General features: G+C 32.7%; 1 long non-coding RNA gene across 4 annotated transcripts in view; it reads right to left on the bottom strand.

Annotated features, from left to right (window-relative positions):
- The window catches only part of LOC108736454, a 52,413-nt gene that overhangs the window by 4,573 nt on the left and 28,568 nt on the right, over positions 1 to 19,272 (bottom strand). For 2 of the 4 annotated variants that reach the window (XR_003232330.1, XR_003232331.1), the window contains exons 3-5: positions 4,491 to 4,566; positions 2,732 to 3,039; positions 423 to 499 (exon numbers count right to left, since the gene is read on the bottom strand). This is a non-coding gene — a long non-coding RNA (uncharacterized LOC108736454). Of the gene's footprint in view, positions 1 to 422; positions 500 to 2,731; positions 3,040 to 3,093; positions 3,218 to 4,490; positions 4,567 to 19,272 lie in introns of those variants that run through there. The other 2 variants (XR_003232332.1, XR_001937724.1) reach the window with 2 other exon arrangements.

The following is a 19,272-nucleotide window of genomic DNA, read 5'->3' as shown; positions in this document are numbered from 1 at the left end:
GTAATATTTATATACAATTTGCGTGGTTTCTCATAAATTTTCATACTCTCGTTAATTTAACATGTTCAAGGGGGAGATCTACATTTTTTTTGTCAGCCAGCCTTTTTATTAATTTTTGTATTGCATTATCTTGTGATTCAAGTAATGAGCAAATGGTTGATTATATGGTTTTAAAACGTCATTTAATTGGAGTGTTATTCAGTTCCCAGAGTTTTTGCAGAGAAAGTAGTTGTATTTAGGTTACGTTAAGATGAAACCACTCACGAAGTTTCAGACGAAATTTTGATTTAGAATTCCTTAAACGACGCATAAATCGGAGAAAACCATCAGAAAGTATTAAGATTGACTCATTAATTTTTAGGGGCGGAAAAGCAAAGAAATTGAAAAATACATTGGGGATAATGAAAATAAAATTCAATTACCGTTGTGGTTGAAATTGGATCGTATCAAAGGTTCCTTCTCGCTACTCATCAAGTCCAGAAAGAAAAACTGACAGCAACTGTAAAAAAATGGAATATATTGATTTAATAAACTCAAAAGATTCTTTTTTCTCATTCTATCTTTTTATATGTTGTTAGAATTTGTAAATTATATACTTATTAGTTGCAGCCCTTAACATTGGAACGAGCATGTAAAACATGCTTGACTGACAGGGTTCAGAACAAACTTTAAAGCATTTACAGTTGAAAAGGTAATTGCAAATATTCTGACCACAATACTGGTTGTGCTCAACTTAGTAAATATTTATTTATGTATTCCTTTGCTGAAATAAGTAAAGTTTGCTGTTGCTATTTTCGTTGTTAAATTAACGTGAAATTTGGGTAACTAATTAGGAAATTGCTTAATGAACAAAAGCTATATATTGCCGATGTGTGCTTTTACCCTGATTGTGGATGCCATCAGGGGCGCAACAACGGGGGGTCCGCTGGTGCCTGAGCACCTACTCGATTGGGTTGGGCACCAGTCAATTCCAATCGATTTAAATAATAACCTAGCTTGAATGTTCTGTTCAAGCTCGAAAATGAGCAGCCGAAATCGACTTTTTCAAGTATAAGAAATTCAATACATTGGTGACCTTTGTTTTTTTTTAGTCATTTATAGTATTATGATGGGAGCACCCAGTCAAACTGTAACGTTGTTGCGCCCCTGGATGCCATCCTTCTCAGGGGGGAAATTTATTACATTGTAAAATCGATGTTGGAATAAATTCTAAAGTAGAAAGTATTCCTTGAAGATTTTTTTGATAAGTCAGTTTTTGAGTTATTAGTTATCGAAAAAACAAAAAGCACACATTAGGAACAATATTAGCTTTTGAAGAAAAAAACTAAGGTACCTAAGCTTAATTACGGATTTTTAACAAAATCGATGTTGCATGAAAAAATGCGGAGGGAATACCGTTTTTTATGTTTCCAAACATTTAACAAAAAATAAATTATCAGATTGGGACCTATTCCGAGCAAAATGAGCAGATGGCGAATACGACGATTGTTTCGGCATCGATTTATGTAAAATTTAGCAGATTTTATAAGTTCGGCTGTCGTAATTTGAATGGAAAAGCTAAGACACTTTTTATATGTAGGAACTCAATATTAGAATAGGTGTAATAAATATAAAAAGTTCTTGTTCTTTATGAATATCGATTTCTACTATTACATTATTGATTTAGAAGTAGAATTGAGTCTATGATTTATATGGCATTTAAAAACCAGTGAAAACAAATTTTATTTATCTTAATTCCGGTGTTAAAGAACAGCCTTTATTGTACTTACTATATTTTTCTGTTAGATATAATTCTACTTGTAAAGCAATAGGGTAACAGAGATCAATATTCTTTAATGAAAAGTGCATTCTGGTAATACACCAACTGGTGCAAAATTTAAATATTTAAAACATAAAGTTGTTTGATTTTTACTACATTCAAATTATGACAAAAAAGTGTAATACCGTTCGAAATATGATATAATAAATGTATAAACATTACCCAAATATCTCTCACTATGATGGAGTCAAACAGCTAACAATTCGATCAAATGTGATTGAATATTATCGAAATAAAACGTAAACTAAAGTGTACCAATTAATCACAATAAGTGCCTATCTTCCAACGAAAATATTATAAAATTAAAGAATTTCTTGAATAATGATTAGCTACACGAATAAAGAATTAAAGAATAAATTCGTGTACTTTGTTTTTTAAAAAATACATCCCAATAAAAGTAGGTGCATCAATGATTTAATATTCCTATTGTAACTGACAAAAATGTGAAATGAGTCAAATGCAATAAATACCTTTGATGCTTTTTAAAATTTCTTCAAGTCTTAAAAAGACAAAGACCAATTACAGTTAAGCAAATCAATAATACTATATAATATTACTATAATAGACATGGAGACAGTATTTTATATAGCAAATCGATAAAAATTATCCTGTAATTCCTTATCATGTAAATTAATTATTAATTATTAAAGTTGTATAGATGATCTGTTTCCTCTTACTGAAAATGGTATTTATTATAAAAAAACCGCCTATGAGCGAGTCGGACTCGTACATGCACCGAGGGCATGTATATTATGAATTGTTGGCCTATCATGGCGTCTCACGAGAATCGAGTCTCGCTACCGCTTCTTCTGAGTATATTTTAAGTTTCCACCCAAGATCAGTTCCCAAACCGTATACGTACAATATTACAATTAAAAAACTTTTTTTTGTGAGGTATAACTACAAATTTACGATTTTCGGATTTTTCCTTTTGTTTGTGCTATGAGGCATTACTTCTTGCCAAGTTTCATTATTCTAGATCGCCAGGAAGTACTCTATAGGTTTTGATTCCCCCCCGAGTGTAAACGGTCGTATCTTCGATTACGTTGACTTAGCAATTTGATTTTTTCACTGCTCCAAGGGATTGCAGACTTGAGTATTTTGATATTAATTTTCACTTGATATCTCTATGCGCTCCTGAGAAAATGGGTCTTGACAGACAGACAGTCGAAGGATCAACGAATCCTATCCTATCGTTTTTCTTTTTGAAGTACGGAACCCTAAAAAGAAGATAATGTTAATTTCTAAACGATTCAAAACAAATGTGTACATACGGAGTCAATTATTCTAGTAGTAATTTTGGCGCTAAAGTAATTTAGTCATTCCATCATTTATTATTTATTAATATCCAATGTCTATCTAATATCTATATAAATAAACATGAATCGCCAAATGTGTTGCTAAGCCGATCATTTTTTTTAATGCCTGAGGAAAGTTCTTATGAAGAGAAAAATTGGATAAAAACGTAAAAAACAAATTAAAACTGTTCCTAGCTGTCAATTTTAGGAAATTGCCCAAACTTAAGCACGGCTCAACCGATTTGACTGATTTATTTTTTGTTGTACTTGTAATTGACAGGACATGGTTTGCATGAAAGAAAATTTTTGGAAAATACACGGGAAAACGGAAATTTAGATAATATTTTTATATGGAAAAAACTTCATGTTATAACATTTGACATTTTTGTTATTGGTCAGATTTACATGAAAACTTGAAACTTTTAATGCCCTTTCATACAAAATTAGTGATATACCTATTCCAACATTTTGAGAAATTCAACCTCTGTAGGAAGCTGAAAGGTGTTTGCAAAGATTACATGAAAATTTTTTGTTTTTGGTTAAATTTACTTGAAATTTGGTTAAAAATTCAACCTCTGAGGGGCGATGGCGAAAAGGAGTTGCAATATTTGAATGAGACATATATTATTTGTGGTCAGATTTACTTGAAACTTAATGCTCTCTCATTTAATTAGTGGAACACCCATTTCGGCATTTTAAAAATTCACCCTCCAAAAGTAAAAAGGGGTTACAATTTTTGTTTGGAACATATTTTATTTGTGATAGAATTTACTTGAAACTTTGTTTTTAATTAAATGAAAAGAAGTTGAAACGTTTCTATGGGGTATATTTTATTTGTAGTCGAATTTACTCGAAGGTTGCTCCTGACAGGGTTCAGAACAAACTTTAAAGCATTTACAGTTGAAAAGGTAATTGCAAATATTCTGACCACAATACTGGTTGTGCTCAACTTAGTAAATATTTATTTATGTATTCCTTTGCTGAAATAAGTAAAGTTTGCTGTTGCTATTTTCGTTGTTAAATTAACGTGAAATTTGGGTAACTAATTAGGAAATTGCTTAATGAACAAAAGCTATATATTGCCGATGTGTGCTTTTACCCTGATTGTGGATGCCATCAGGGGCGCAACAACGGGGGGTCCGCTGGTGCCTGAGCACCTACTCGNATTAAATATATACCTATACTTATAAATCTCACATGGATAAATAAGGAACAGCAAGTGTTTATGTACATTAAATTCATAAAGTCCCCTTTCCCAAAGTCCACACAAAGGAGAGATTTGTTTTTATAATTTTAAATATGAAAACCAAATATTCATTGCAAGAGATGACGAAATGAACGAACAGAAATGAATATTAAATTGAAAAACTCACCACGTTTTCGTTTTCTTTCTAGCATGAGTATTCCATGAAACTTCCTCATAGCTTCGGGAATGAAAAACAAAGGAAACTGTAACCAAATAAAATAATATATTTATGAAAACATATTACCTTGCCAGTCACAAATTAATTCATAGTAAACTAAAAAAATATTTACGAATAATAATATATGTATAGAGAAAACGTTAGAAAAAGGAAAGGTCGCGTATATAGGATCGTAGATTTACACAAAGCTTTTGACAATGTTACAATCATACTTAAAAATGTAGGAATGAGATACAGATATAGAAGAGTGATACATAGTTTATATAAAGAGCAACAGGCAATTATAGAGCTTGAGTGTAGCAACATACAGAAGCAAATATTAGGAAGAGAGTCAAACATTGTCAGCGTTCCTTTTGAATCTATACTTCTAAGCACTATTGACAAAAGAAAAAGTAGGGAAAGAGCGAAGATTAGGATAGCCAACGAAAAATTAGGTGGGTTATGAAGTCAGATAGATCAAGATAAAAAAAGCGGTGGAAATATAAAGCAGAAAATAGAACAGGATCGAGTCGCATTCAACAAGAAAATGTCACTTCTATGGTCGCGACCGGTTAATTTATAAATTCAGAAAAGATTATTAAAGGTGTGTACGTATGTCTGGAGTGCGGCGTTATATGGGGCTGAAACATGAACGGAGGGCACAGCGGAAAAAAAATGCGTTTCAGATATGACATTACACACGAATGATGATGGGGAAGAGTAGGTTAGAAATGAGGAGGTATTTGAAAGAGTAGGAGAACAGAAGTCAATATGTAAGTAAATAAGAAATAGATGGGATAGGTTCCTAGAACAGCTTTTCAGGCATGAAAGACTACTTAGAGGCAAATTAGAAGCAAAAACAGATGTTAAGAAAAGAATAGGTAGATTTATCTTAGATTGTTGTTCACAAGTAGTTAAGGATGTAGAATGTTCCAGTGTTACAGAAATGCGAAGATTACCTTACAATAGGAAAAAGTGGAGGAGCGTGCCCAACCATCTTAGGAGTGACGACCTCATCATAATACCAGTCTATTTTTTTCATTCATTTGCTGAATAAAGAAATAAACCCGTCCTTCAAGGAAAGTTTAACTGTTTTCAAAATCCATAAGATGAATATTACCGATCTCATCGATGCCAATATTTCACAACCTGTTGATTTCAGAATGCATCTTATTTTGCCAACAATCAGATATTATTTTGATTGATAAAAACATTAAGCTGTACGTCTTGGATGATTCTTCTAATTCATATTTACGCCCTTATAGCCACTTACGTGTTCTTACATTGAAGATAAATTTACAGAAAATGGAAATGTTTTGAAGTTCATTAAGTTTTACACTTCCCAAGAGAATTCATCTGCAATATATGTATGAATAAGGCAAGTACTTTCAGTGTTTCAGTGAATTCACAACTCACTGATTTCGGAGGAGAAATGCGGGAATTGTGGGATTCTTACGCAAATTGAAATTAATGTACTGAAACATGTTAGTTAATTCCTGGAAAGTTTTACTCAGAAATTCTGTGAGAAATTTCGTTTCTAACAAGCCTTCCCATCTTAAGATAATTCATCCAACTGATTCAACGTTTCCTCCAAGCGTTTATTGTGTAGTTCGTCTCATTTCTCTTTTTTTTAATGGGGTTATTAGAGGTAACAGTTCCATCTGTTAAAATAAACAGAAAAGTTTACTTGAAGCTGTCACTGCAAAATCAGAATGATTTATGGACTTCTTCTGTGCTTGCTCACGTAATCGATCATCTGTGGTTTGATGTAGGTGACAATTTTCTATTAGCCGTAAATAAAAAAGCATTTCGGGGTTCGGGGACGAACGCCGACCAAAACACTCAAGTACACTAAAGAAAATGAACGATGAGACAAGCTGGAACAGCGATACAAAATGGTCTCTTATTAAGTTTCCTGTTTTTATCAAAAGGAATGAAAACACCAAAGAAAGTTCTAAAGGAAAAATATTTTCTACCGCAAAGCAATGATCCGTAAAACCAGGTACTCGGGTTCGATTCCCGGCGAGGGCGTGACAGCAGCAATAATTTTTACTCATTCGTCTGAGGTTATCTGTAGTAGAAAATTAATTCAGTTTAGTATATTGAACACTACAAAAATTCTTCTAAAAAATGTCTTTTTGCTAAATAGTTTAGGATTTGAAATAATATAATTTAATTATACTGACGTATAAAAATTAGCTTCAATACTTTCGTGATTTAAACAATACCGCTCATATTGCCTAAACCAGGGATGGCGAACCAATGGCACGCGTGCCATTAGTGGCACGCGACGCAATATTTTGGGCACGTCACGTCAAATAATTTAAACATGAAACTTCAAAGCATAAATAAAACAATTATCGTCATATTCATAATCATGTCATTCGCGCTTTTGAGGCTAAACTGCCAATTTTCAGGAACGACATCATCACAAGAAACTGCAAGTGTTTTCCAAATTTGAAAAAATATGACAAAAACTTAGAAATACATGAGAAACCAGACGAAGACCAAGTTACTGAAGAATTTGTTTCTGTGATTGATTTTTAGAAACCGTTTGACAGATGACTCCAGTTCATCATGCATTCTGCTAAAAGTAACATCCGTAACAATCCCAACCCTAACATAAGTTATTTGTCATCTAATCTGCAACAACAGAAATCACACTAATTTTACTTTAATTTAAATTACACTTATAATTGAAACATTGCAAAATGTTTCTATTTTTTGCAGTAAATAAAGAATTTTGAGTTGATATAATTTATTATTTTCGCAATAATCACAGAGACAAAATTATTTGATGGCACGTCTATGACCTGATTAAACTTCTCTTTATAAAAATGGCACGTCGATTCGTAAAGGTTCGCCATCCCTGACCTAGACTAATTGGAGAAATTGAGTAACGCTCGTATAAAAAAATTAACATAAATCGAATATATACCAACAAACACAAACGTTTCGTTCTAGCAACCAATAAAGAAAAAAGTAGTATCCTAAAAAAATGAAATTAAAAGAAAGAATTTTAATCTCATGATTAGTCAAGTAGATCCAAATTTAAAAATATTCACTCTTATTAAATGGTCATAAATCATCCTTGTAACGTGTAGAGACCCATTCTGAGAATGGAAAATGATTTGTCCTTTCTTCATTTCGAGCCATTGATCCGTCGACTAGTTTTCTAAAGAAGTTTCATACTTGACTATCAATTTGCACGGTCCACACTATTAAAATACATCCCCTTTAATGGGAAATATATATGTAACGGTTTCTGTTGTAAAATTTCATCCTTATAAAATGTAGAGACCGTTTCTGAGAATAGAAAATTATCTTTCCTTTTTTCATTGCGGACCATTATAATAAATTTAAGTTGGCCCTTAGAAGTTGATCCGTCGGCTAGTTTTCTAAAGAAGTTTCATACTTGACTTTCAATTTGCAAGGTCCAAACTATTAAAATGCATCCCCTTTAATGGGAAATATATATGTAACGGTTTCTGTTGAAAATTTCAACCTTATGAAATGTAGACTCTTTCTGAGAATGGAAAATTATCTTTCCTTTTTTCATTGCGGACCATTATAATAAATTTAAGTTGGCCCTTAGAAGTTGATCCGTCGGCTAGTTTTCTTGCAAGGTCCAAACTATTAAAATGCATCCCCTTTAATGGGAAATATATATGTAACGGTTTCTGTTGAAAATTTCAACCTTATAAAGTGTAAAGACTCTTTCTGAGAATGGAAAATTGCGGACCATTATAATAAAATTAAGTTAACTCGTAGAAGTTAAGTTGACCTGTTAGTTTTCTAAGAAAGTTTAATATTTGTCCATCGCTTTGCAAGGTCGAAAATATTAAAATATATGCATTCCGTTTTACTGCATCGAATGTAAGAGAAAAGAAAATCGATACTATTTAATTTTCATTTGCGTATAAGAGCGAAGAGACGCCCAAGCTGTTTGTTTATCCCGTGATTTTCCGAATAACTGATGCGTTCATGCGAATCTGTTGCCAGGAATCCAGGGGGCTGGCAACCAAGGAACCCATTAAATCTCGTATGACGTCTTCGTATGAAATACTTGTTTCGCTTTGAGTTAAATCGAAATAAGCAACAGTTTCGTTCGCATTTGATGATATCCTTTACTTGCTGTAGGAAAAGCCACAATTCATCGGCGATGTGGGAACGTTAGGTTATTACTGGCTTGAAACAAAGCTGCATTCGGAATAGATATAGAGATAGATGGATGTATCTTTGTATAAATAAAACCTTCTATACTTATTAGAATTTGAATTACACACTTACATTGCTGCAGAAGTAACTGTATAAAAATTTACAAACTGAAAGTAAATATACAAATAAAAAATTAAATAAAACATCACCTTATAATGAGGATGGTTTGAATAGCCAAATTCTGTGAGAGTACAAATATTATAATATATGCTTTATCATTCGTGAATAGGGTGAAAATAAAGAACTGCAAGTAAACAAAAATTTCAAGCATAAAATAGATAATGAAGGGTGTTAAGAATAGAGATCTGTGGATAATACAAACGATTCAGTAAACAATGATTGGGGTGAAAAATGGATATACACTAATATACTTTGTTCAAACTGCTAAGGTTATCTACATTTTCTATCGTGTAAATCCAAGATAACCTTAGGATTCCATCAACTTGTCCTGCCGCCTTCTTTTTCTGCTAATACCTTCATTCGCATTGTAGTCTCTTCCATTTTTATTGTCACTTTTTTCTTATTGTATGTACTTCTATTCTTTCTTCGCGTCCAGCCTCTTATTCCTTCGAAGATGTACGCTTCTTTTCCTTTTTTGCCATTTCTTCATTTTCTTCGTTCCATATCCATACTTCTTTATCTGTTATTATCTTACTGTACCCAACTTTAATCGTCTTGTCCACATTTTTTCTACATCCACACTCATACAGGTCTGACGAAGGAAGCTGGCGAGCGGTCGCGCAGGTACTTGCCCATTTATGACCTATTTGGCTAAGTCACTTCGAACCGATACACAAATAAGCTTTCAGTAGGCGTAAATTATAATATTAATACAGATAGGACAGTAGCGTACTAGGAAACAATGTAGAAACATAACTTACCAAAAAGAAAAAATTAACCTATTGCTTTTGTTTTATAGGTAGTTTTCACATTCACTCTCACAACAATTAATTCTTCTGTTTGTCTGTCTATTACTTGCTCACTGATCCCTATTTTTAAATATTTAATCTACGCCCCTGATAGGAATACTGAAGAATGAGGGCTGCAATCTTTATACCTAAAACTGCCTACTTTTGCCACCGCGCATCCACGCCATTTTAAAATTTCCGCCAGCTTCCAGCGTCAGGCCTGTATCATCTTTTATATACACATCTATCCCCCTCAGCCTTTTATTGTTTGTAACCAGCTGTACCTTCTCTTCCCACTTCTCCATTTCTGTTCCATATATCTTTCTTTTAAATTTCCATACTTTTTTACTTCCACCTTCAAGACCATCTTCTTTTTTATGAATCTTTCCAACTCTCTCTTCTCTTTGTTTTCCTCCAACTATATTCTAAAAATCATCAGGTTTTGTTTTTTTTTTCTTTCTTTCTATTCTTTTCCAGTTCTGTTGGATATATCTTCATTCTTTTCTTTTGTTTCTCAGTTTGCACCGGCACATGTTTTCCTATCTCCAGCAGCTCCTCAAATACCACTTCCTTTACTTCTACTTTCCAATTGTTTCTTTCTGTTTTTAACCACGTTTTAGAACTGTTCATACATTTTTCTTTTATTTTCTCCAACTTACGTAGTACTTCTTCATGCCTATGCCTCTTTTCCACGTTATTTGCTTTTTTCTCTTCTTCCTTTTTTTTAAATACTTCATCAGCTCACTTATTCTATTAATCTATTAATTTCTTTTTTATTCTTCTGCATTACGTCTTTATTTAGCTCCCTAGTTACGGCTTTCCGCTTTTCTGTTCATAATTTCTTCATTCTCTTTATTTTCCATCAAAATTTACTAACATTAATTTCTTTTTTGCCTTTCATGATAGGTATACCTGTTTTTGTATTATCTTTTTTGCCAAGAGATAATCTCACTCGACCACACGAGCAAGTTAACTCTAAAAACGTAAATTTTATTCACTTGAGAAAAAGCACTAAAGAAGTTCAAAAAACGAATAGCTATTTATTCCATTCACTCAATACAACGTCCCACCACTCAAACATCAAAGTTCAAATCGCCAGAACATCCCCAAAACCATACAAATATGCAGAGCTCAACACAACACGTCCGCACTTCAACCTCATTCTTCGGAGCAAAAAGGATAAAACCATCCAGAAATGAATGATATTTCAACAAAAACATGGGACCAAGTTCTATAGAGGTAATTCAGAATGTCATGAATTTTTACCTTAGATTGCCCAATACTCCGCATGTTCAATTGAATTATAACTTTTCTACCTCTAACTTCTTTTTTCTAATTTTGTCTAATAATTAATGTTAAAACGTTTTTCCATCTTGCATAATAAGTATAACAACCGAAAAACATCATATTCAAAAAGTAATCGTCGACAGTAAATAATGCAAATGATATTTCTACCTACTCTGTAACGACATGATAGATAAGGGCTATAACAATTTTCTCAGGTCTGCTCCACCTAAGATAAAAGTTAGAAATTCGAATTAAATTGATTCATTAAAATTCCCTCAGCTAAAAGTTTTTAAAAGCTTTCACATAAGTTTAAACTTTAAGAACCTTTTAAAGTAACTGAGTTCATGCTGATAAAGCTTCGATTATAAATTGATTTTCGCCACATTTGTTGTAAAAATAGGAATTAAGATCAGTAGAAGTAGATCTACATTAGATTACTGTTCACAAATAGTTAGGGATATGGGATGTTCTTGTTTTAGGGGAATGCGAAGATTAGCACAGGATAGAAAAGAGTAGAGGTGCATGTCCAACCAATCTTAGGAGTAATAATCTTATGATGGTGATGATAATGGTAATAAAACTTATTCTAAAACTTATGTTCCATCAAGACGCATACGTTGTAAAATGTCCACTCCTCAACAATTTTCAAGTTTTGTGAAGCTTTACTTAAATTTAATGAAGTACCTGACTCCTCCACCAGGAATTGTAGGTCATAATTTTGTTAGCTTATAACAGGGATCGGCACCTGCGGCTCTTTGGATGTGAAGCTGCGGCTCTATAGGAAAATATTATTTATTTTATAAAAAAAAAAAAACATTTAAAAATCGTTCTGAATTGATTAACGAGGATTAGGCATTGGTTCTATCTCTCAGCCACTTGCACTCGCTTTTCACCGCATCCCAATAATCCTCCAGATTGTTACAGTCAGGTGAAGAAGTTGGCATATGGAGTGCTGACTGTCTTCGGATCGACATATCCGTGCGAGCAAGCCCTTGCATAATATAATTAAAAGTAAAGTAAGAAGCCAATTACTAAATGAAAATTTAGAGTCGTGTTTGAAACTTAAAACAACAAGTTATGAGCCAAATTTATCCAAACTGTCTAAAGCCAACACTCCCATTGAATTTGTTTGCTCAAATGTATGTTATTATTCTTTTTTTTATTCTAACTACAAGTTACATTGTTTAGTAAAGTTTAAATTTTCTACTTGAATAACCATGCAAAGCCATGGCTTCCATGGAATTTGTTTGCTCAATTGTTTGTTATTCAAGTAAAAGTTAGTGTTGTATATAAATAGATATTCTTTCTTATGAATAAATAGATTAGTTTTTTATCAAAAAAAAATTATTTAAATGCGAGTACTATTTATTTTTGGCAAGAAAAAATTTTGTGGCTCTTTAAAAACTTTGAAATTTTATAAATTGTAATTTTCGACTCTTCCAACTCAAAAGGTTGCCGACCCCTGGCTTATAATATTATGGGTACATTATTAATACATAATACATTATTAATACCACAATAAATCCCTCTTAGGCAGAAATAGATACAATATTAGTACATCAAAATTAAATGTTGAAATTGCGGGCTAACAATTATCTTGACGGTTACTAGATCAATTAGAAATCATACAATCAGCCATATTTGTGAATCATTAGAAGCGCATGGATTACGATGGTGAAACGTGCGATAATCTTCATTCACCCTAATGGTGTCCCTACCATTTTCTACGTTTTCCCATAATTAGTTAGATAGGCAAATATTATTATACTATTCATCAACGATTTATTTATTGTTCTTAAATTAGTTACATTAAGATGAGGGCGAAACACTTGTTCGCAATAAGCAATTTGTAGTGATAATTTGGATGAGTCCCTTTTTTTTTTAATCATTTACCACAGTCTCCAATTTCTACTTAAGGTAGTGTTTGAATTATTTTTGTTTACTAATATTAAATTGTTAAATAAATTATTATAAAACATGGTATCGTGCAAAAAAGTGTTACAGCTAGTATTGCAATGGTTACGGTTACGGTTACTTCACGCATTCTCATATTGTTATTAACCGTAATTCGTGATTATTATACGGTTCCTTATGCAAACACTAAAGAGGAACAGACAGAGTCCAAAAAATTTGTAAATGTTACATTGTCTAAATAAAAATTTGACTCCAGTAAATTTTGAATATTAACTTTTAACTATTGCAATTTATTATTTTGGTACCCCTACTACATTTAGTTTTTATATTAGTTTTGTTCAAAACTTTTATTAGAATTTCTGTTTCTGTTTTCCAGAATTTATTATTTAACGATTATAGAATTATTTTGAAGAATAAATTTTATTCTATTTTAGTTGTTTTTCTGTTTATGTCTAATGTTAAATAAAAACAGACGAACCAATTTCAACGCAACATTACAAGTTACGAAAAGCAGGTTGTCAGAAGTAATCCAGACTAACTAACTAATCTTCGAAACGGCAAAGTCGATTTTGATGGGACTTTTTTTAATTTGAAGGAAGTCGCTGGGGAAAAACGAGTTCAATATAATAAAGATAAAGCAACTTAAATAATTTTTGAATGTTTATTACATTTCACCACTTTGAAATTGTATTCCACATTTAACTGGAACTTATTTAATTCCCATACATTTGAGAAAATTTCACTTTTTGATAGACTTTACATTTCGGTTTACTATTTTTTTTTTAACTTTGTATAATCTACTATTCATGCCGAATCTTCATAATTTATTATTAAAGAGAAATCTGAATTTCATAATGGTTGCTTTATAAGTTGAAACAATAGCAGTACAATGCAAAAGGGACTGCGTTTAGACCCATTTATTTATTCAACGACATATGGCACAAATTCCCTCTCTATACTACTTCATAACAGCGAGCAAAAAACTGTTTTATTTCCAACGCCCTAACTTTTTAATTAAAAAAAAAATACAACGTGTAATTATACAACACGCTACTGAAGTGATACTTCTTCAAACAGATAAACATACCGGGATGGGGGTTGAGAAATTGGTTTAATAGTATTATTTGTACACTATGCTTCGCACGGGTGCAATGCTGATAGTAAATACACTATAGAATGTTTTTATATACAACAATCACAGCTTTTTTGTTATTGGACAATACAAACCGGCCGGTACCGCTATGTCCCTGAATTTTAAGTCTGTAATATCTTCGAAAATATTCATTTAAATTACACGCTGTAAAGGGCCATATTGATCTATCTTAAATGCACAATGTATTTAAAAGTACCTAATTGGATAAGGATTAATGCTGTATTGCTTAAAATTGCTTCGTAAATAAGCCATTATTTTTCGTAAAAAGTAAAAAATAAAAAATTGGTCTGAGCACATTTTGGTCGGTGCTAATACGACTAACTTCCCATTAGATAATACAGTTATTGTAAAGTACATTCGTTTCTAAAGTTTGAAAAAAACGCGGCACAATAATAAATAACAAACAATGTTTGAGAGTTCGTCATTTTATAAACCCATAAGAAACAGTATTTCGTCTGAGAAAACCGAATTGATAGAGTACTTGCATCAGTCAATTGGTAAATACTATTTTTTATTGTTTATCGATTGTTTATAACAATTCATTTTGTTATAAACAAATTTTTATTATAATATGTTATTATAATATGTTATTCCCTGTCTTGAATAATGATATTTCGTTATTATTGATTCCGTAACTTCATTGTTGTGATTAGATTAGAACGTATTTTAATTAAATTGTTTGTAATTAATTCGTTTTTTTTTTTATAAAAAAAAAACGGCTTGACCGATTTCGTTCAAATTTCTTTCAGATCTTCATTATGATAATATCTTTCGAAAAAATTTTGGTTGAGGGCGATATCTCAATCCGTTCTTGAGATATCGAAAACGAAAAAAATGCTGACATACGAACGTACGTACATACGTACGTACGTACGTACGTACGTACGTACGTACATACACACATCATCAAAAAAATTGGCTAGCATGCTACTAATATGTTAAAACGTGGAAATATAATGAAAATTCCGATTTCACTTTTCGACCCAATTACAATAACTTCCTAATGGGAAGTTAAAAATGGTTATTGTGGGTTATTCCTAAGAGACCTTTTTAAACCTTTTTGGGTGTTTCATTCCCACCAGCCACTAATGCTAGTGGACGGGCAGTCCCTCCGGACTACGCTGAAAGGTAGGTCGGAAGGCCCTCTTCAGCCTATTTTCAGGAATTGTGGGAATGGGTGGTGGTGGTTCGAGTGAGAAAGTTGAGACGGACGAAATGAAGACAGAAGAGAGTGAAAGATTATCTGTGGAATATTACTGCCCCAGCATTTGCCTAAGTGATCCAAGGAAACCACAGAAAAACTTGGGCTAAGTCAGACGGACCCGGAATCGAACCGGCGTCCTCCCAAATACTAAGCAATGGTCTAAACCTTTAGGGCATGCCGCTCGGTTCGCTAAGAGATAGACATATACCATCACGGACCTTTTTGTAGATCTTTTTAAGGTGTACAATACTGTAGTATATTATTTTGATCTATCTCGTAGGGTTCAGCCAGCGTTTGCAATGTAAGCGCAAAAAAATGTGTTTATTTTCGACGTCACATTACAAACCTCTAAAATTATCAGTGTTTCTTTATTATATTATGCATGTATTATACATATAAACCTTCCTCTTGAATCGCTCTATCTATTTAAAAAAAACGCATTAAAATCCGTTGCGTAGTTTTAAAGATCTAAGCATACATAAGGACAGACAGCGGGGAAATGCGTTGCATGATTTCGTTACATAGCAACTCGCATAAAACGAACTTACCCTACCGAGCGTAAAGAAGTTTCACTTCAAAAAAAAAACAAACGAATCATAAGACTATTCGCTCAGAAAATTCGGAACTTCATTAGAACTTATTTGGGACATTAAGTAGAAAGGCGGTTTCCACGACGTTGAAACAGTAAATAAACGGAATCCAAAAAGTTTTAATCAAGCATAAGATATATTGCTCGAAAAGAACGATGGCTATTAAACCGAACAAGTTAATCTGCTTAATGTTTACTTATTTATTGTTCTTTTCTATTTCGTCTCCTTCAAAACTGTTCTTCCAACTCTGATTTGTCTTATTTCTAATTGTAACGAAGTTCCGAAGTTCCTGAAACCATAACTTCGTAAGTAGAAGCATCTGTGAAAATTGGACGTAAATATAGAATAAGCACCAGCACAAGTTCAATTTAAATTAAACATCATTATGAATGGGTACATTGGGGGCTGCGTCAAGGTGTTTCGATTTTGAATTTATGACGTTTCCGTCGTGAATGTTGACTGGGTTAGATTTAATTTTCCGCCGCAAAGTTTCGTTATTGCCAATTAGGATGTACACGACCGGAATAATCCGGCAGCAAGTTTCCTTTCCATAAAATGTCGTCGTAAACGCCGTTAAAGCTACTGCCACGTTCAACGTTCACCTTTAATAATGCGAATTGTTACAACTCCTTTCAACTGCGTCAAAACATATCACGTGCGTTTGCCTTACGTTTAAAATTACTTCGAATATTGAAAAAAATCGCAAACATATTTTTGAAAGAGACGTAAAGTCAATTTTATTAAATGACACAAACTTTTTTGAAAGAAGCAGAAACAAAACTCAAGTAAAGAAGCCTTCAAGTAGGCAGAATTATCTTGATTTTAGATTAGATCCTCCTCATCCTTTTTGTTCGGTCCTTGTTAATTGTATATAGTCATTGTATATATTTTGTAATATTAAGAAGACGTACTTTAAGTTAAGTTTTATATTTCTATTAGTTTACGATAGTTGTTAGTTTGTACAAATTTTTATTATCACTTTGAAGATATTTATTCATAGGCACGCCTGGGAATTTCTTCGAACTGGATATCTACAAACAGGGATGGTTCGCAAATGTACAATTACCTACTTTCATAAACTTTTGCAAGCACCCGCTGTGTCGGCATCTTCTAATTCAAATTCAATATTTTTCAGAACCAAATGGGCGTTACCATCTCTGTTTGTCGAAGGGCGTACCTACCCTTCTATAAGTATATATATTAATTGTACCAATTCATGAAAGACGAGCGGCATGGCCTAGAGGTCTAGACCATTGCTTAGCATTCGGGAGGACGCAGGTTCGATTCCGGGTCCGTCTGCCTTGGTCCAAGTTTTTCTGTGGTTTCCTTGGATCACTTAGGCAAATGCTGAGGCAGTAATATTCCACAGATAATCTTTCACTCTCTTCTGTCTTCATTTCGTCCGTCTCATCTTTCTCACCCGAACCACCACCCACCCATTCCCACGATTCCTGAAAGCAGGCTGAAGAGGGCCTTCCGCCCTACCTTCCGGCATAGTCCGGAGGGACTGCCCGCCCACCAGCATTACTGGCTGGTGGGAATGAAACACCCAAAAGTTTATGAAAGACGAGAACAAGTATTTCAACTTTTGTACCAAGAACTCGTAACTTGAACATTTCAGTGACCATTTTTTGCAACTTGTTTTTTTTCTGTACTTGTTTTAATTAAAACAGCTCACGGTGTTGATGTGTTTATTTTGAAACACCATCACCGAAACACTTTTATAGAAGAAAATTAGATAATTGTGGACTCCCCCTTACCCTAAATGGTAAGACATAAGAAACTTTTGTTAATATTGGATATTGAAACATAACGATTAAATTATTGTTATCGATATAAATTCACAAGTGGCCAGCATGTCATATAATTAATACTCGATGCCAGGGGCGCCATTACGTGTATGGACGATTTAAATTTTTCAGGAACGTAGTCGGAAGGGAGGTTAAAGCACTAAAACCCCAAAATTTCACACACAATGTGGAATTTTTTATGAGAAAGTCTTTTTAAAATTTACCAAAAATATTTTGTATGTATCATAACTTTAAAAAATCTTCTTTTCACTTAACTAGAATATCCAATGTTGAAGGAATGCAAAGTAGATAGTAGCTACTGATATATTATCTGAAATTGTGCATTCTATACATGTAACAACAGATATGTAACAACAAAAGGGGACTAAGATGAAGGTGCTGCTTAATTAATATGGCTGAAAATTTAAAACAAATACTTGTATTTAGCGACACTGGCGACAATTAATTTAATAATTTAATGATTCCTTTGAGTGAAATTTTTAATTGGTCGGGTTCAAGTAATATTAATTAAGTAATTTTATTTAACTTATAAGTTGAAATTAAAACTAAAATTATGAAAACACATTGTGGTTATCAAACAACAAGCGAAATATTAGGATCTGCAAAATCAAGGTTAATTTTCTAGTCTGACAATGAAATATAGCAAAACCGACCCTCTCGCATTACTTAATTGCTGTTTAAAATTTCTAACTTTGATAAATATTGATGTTTCAATTTTACAGTACATTAGTTACATATTGAGTACTACAAATATCGCAACTGGACGTTAATTTTAAAGACAGAGGAGTTCGCAAAAAAATATTTAAAACTTTTATTAATCGTTGCTTCAAAAATAAATGTTACTGAATATAAATATATTCGCTTAGCTTTATTGATAAACACGAAAATTGGAATAATACTATCAGAAAAAATATATGTATTTTCCTATAGCGTATGAGAATCTGCTCAGAATAGGTACTAACATTGTTGTTTTTATTAAATATTGTGGAGCTCGCTGCTTTCAATTATATTTGATTACTCTATAAATTCAACTAGAATTAGACTGTGCTTCTTTGGCACATTCAAAAGGAATATTAATATCCAGGAATAATGGCGAAGTCCGTAGCGTCCGTGTTCGTCTGCTTGAATGAATCATTAGTAAGTACACAAATAAATTTTAATTAAGCAGCTTCATTTGCACATTTGTTCTTGCATTCCCTTCTCGACTGTTTAAATTATTCTCTAATGATATTTTTGTTTATATTAGGTACTTGCGAAAGCACCTGCCAGATGATAAATTTAGATATTCGTTTATTAGTTAGTGCAGGGGTCGGCAAACCGCGGCTCTTTCAAGAGGCAATTGCGGCTCTTCAGGTTCTAAAAAAATTAAAAGCTAAAGCGGAACGGACAGACACGTAGCCCAAATAGAACGAATAGCTTTTGGGGTGCTGACGACTTTTGGGTCATCAAATTCGTTCGAGCAAACTTTTCTTTTTATGAACTTAATAAAGAACAAACTTATAAGAAGTCAAATAACTAATCATAATTTAGAGGTAAGAGTTAATTAAAGGCTACTAGTTACGTGCCGGATGAGTTACCAATAATGTCTACACAAATTTAAGGTCACAGTTCGCATTGATTTTTTAATATAATTTCTGTATTCTTTAGCATAATACCATATTTTGTAA

This window comes from Agrilus planipennis, unplaced genomic scaffold, assembly GCF_000699045.2.
Source record: "Agrilus planipennis isolate EAB-ADULT unplaced genomic scaffold, Apla_2.0 scaffold127, whole genome shotgun sequence".
NCBI classification, from domain to species: Eukaryota; Metazoa; Arthropoda; class Insecta; order Coleoptera; family Buprestidae; genus Agrilus; species Agrilus planipennis.
The sequence above is the reverse complement of the archived record's forward strand: the minus strand, read 5'-3'. Positions and strand labels throughout refer to the sequence as shown.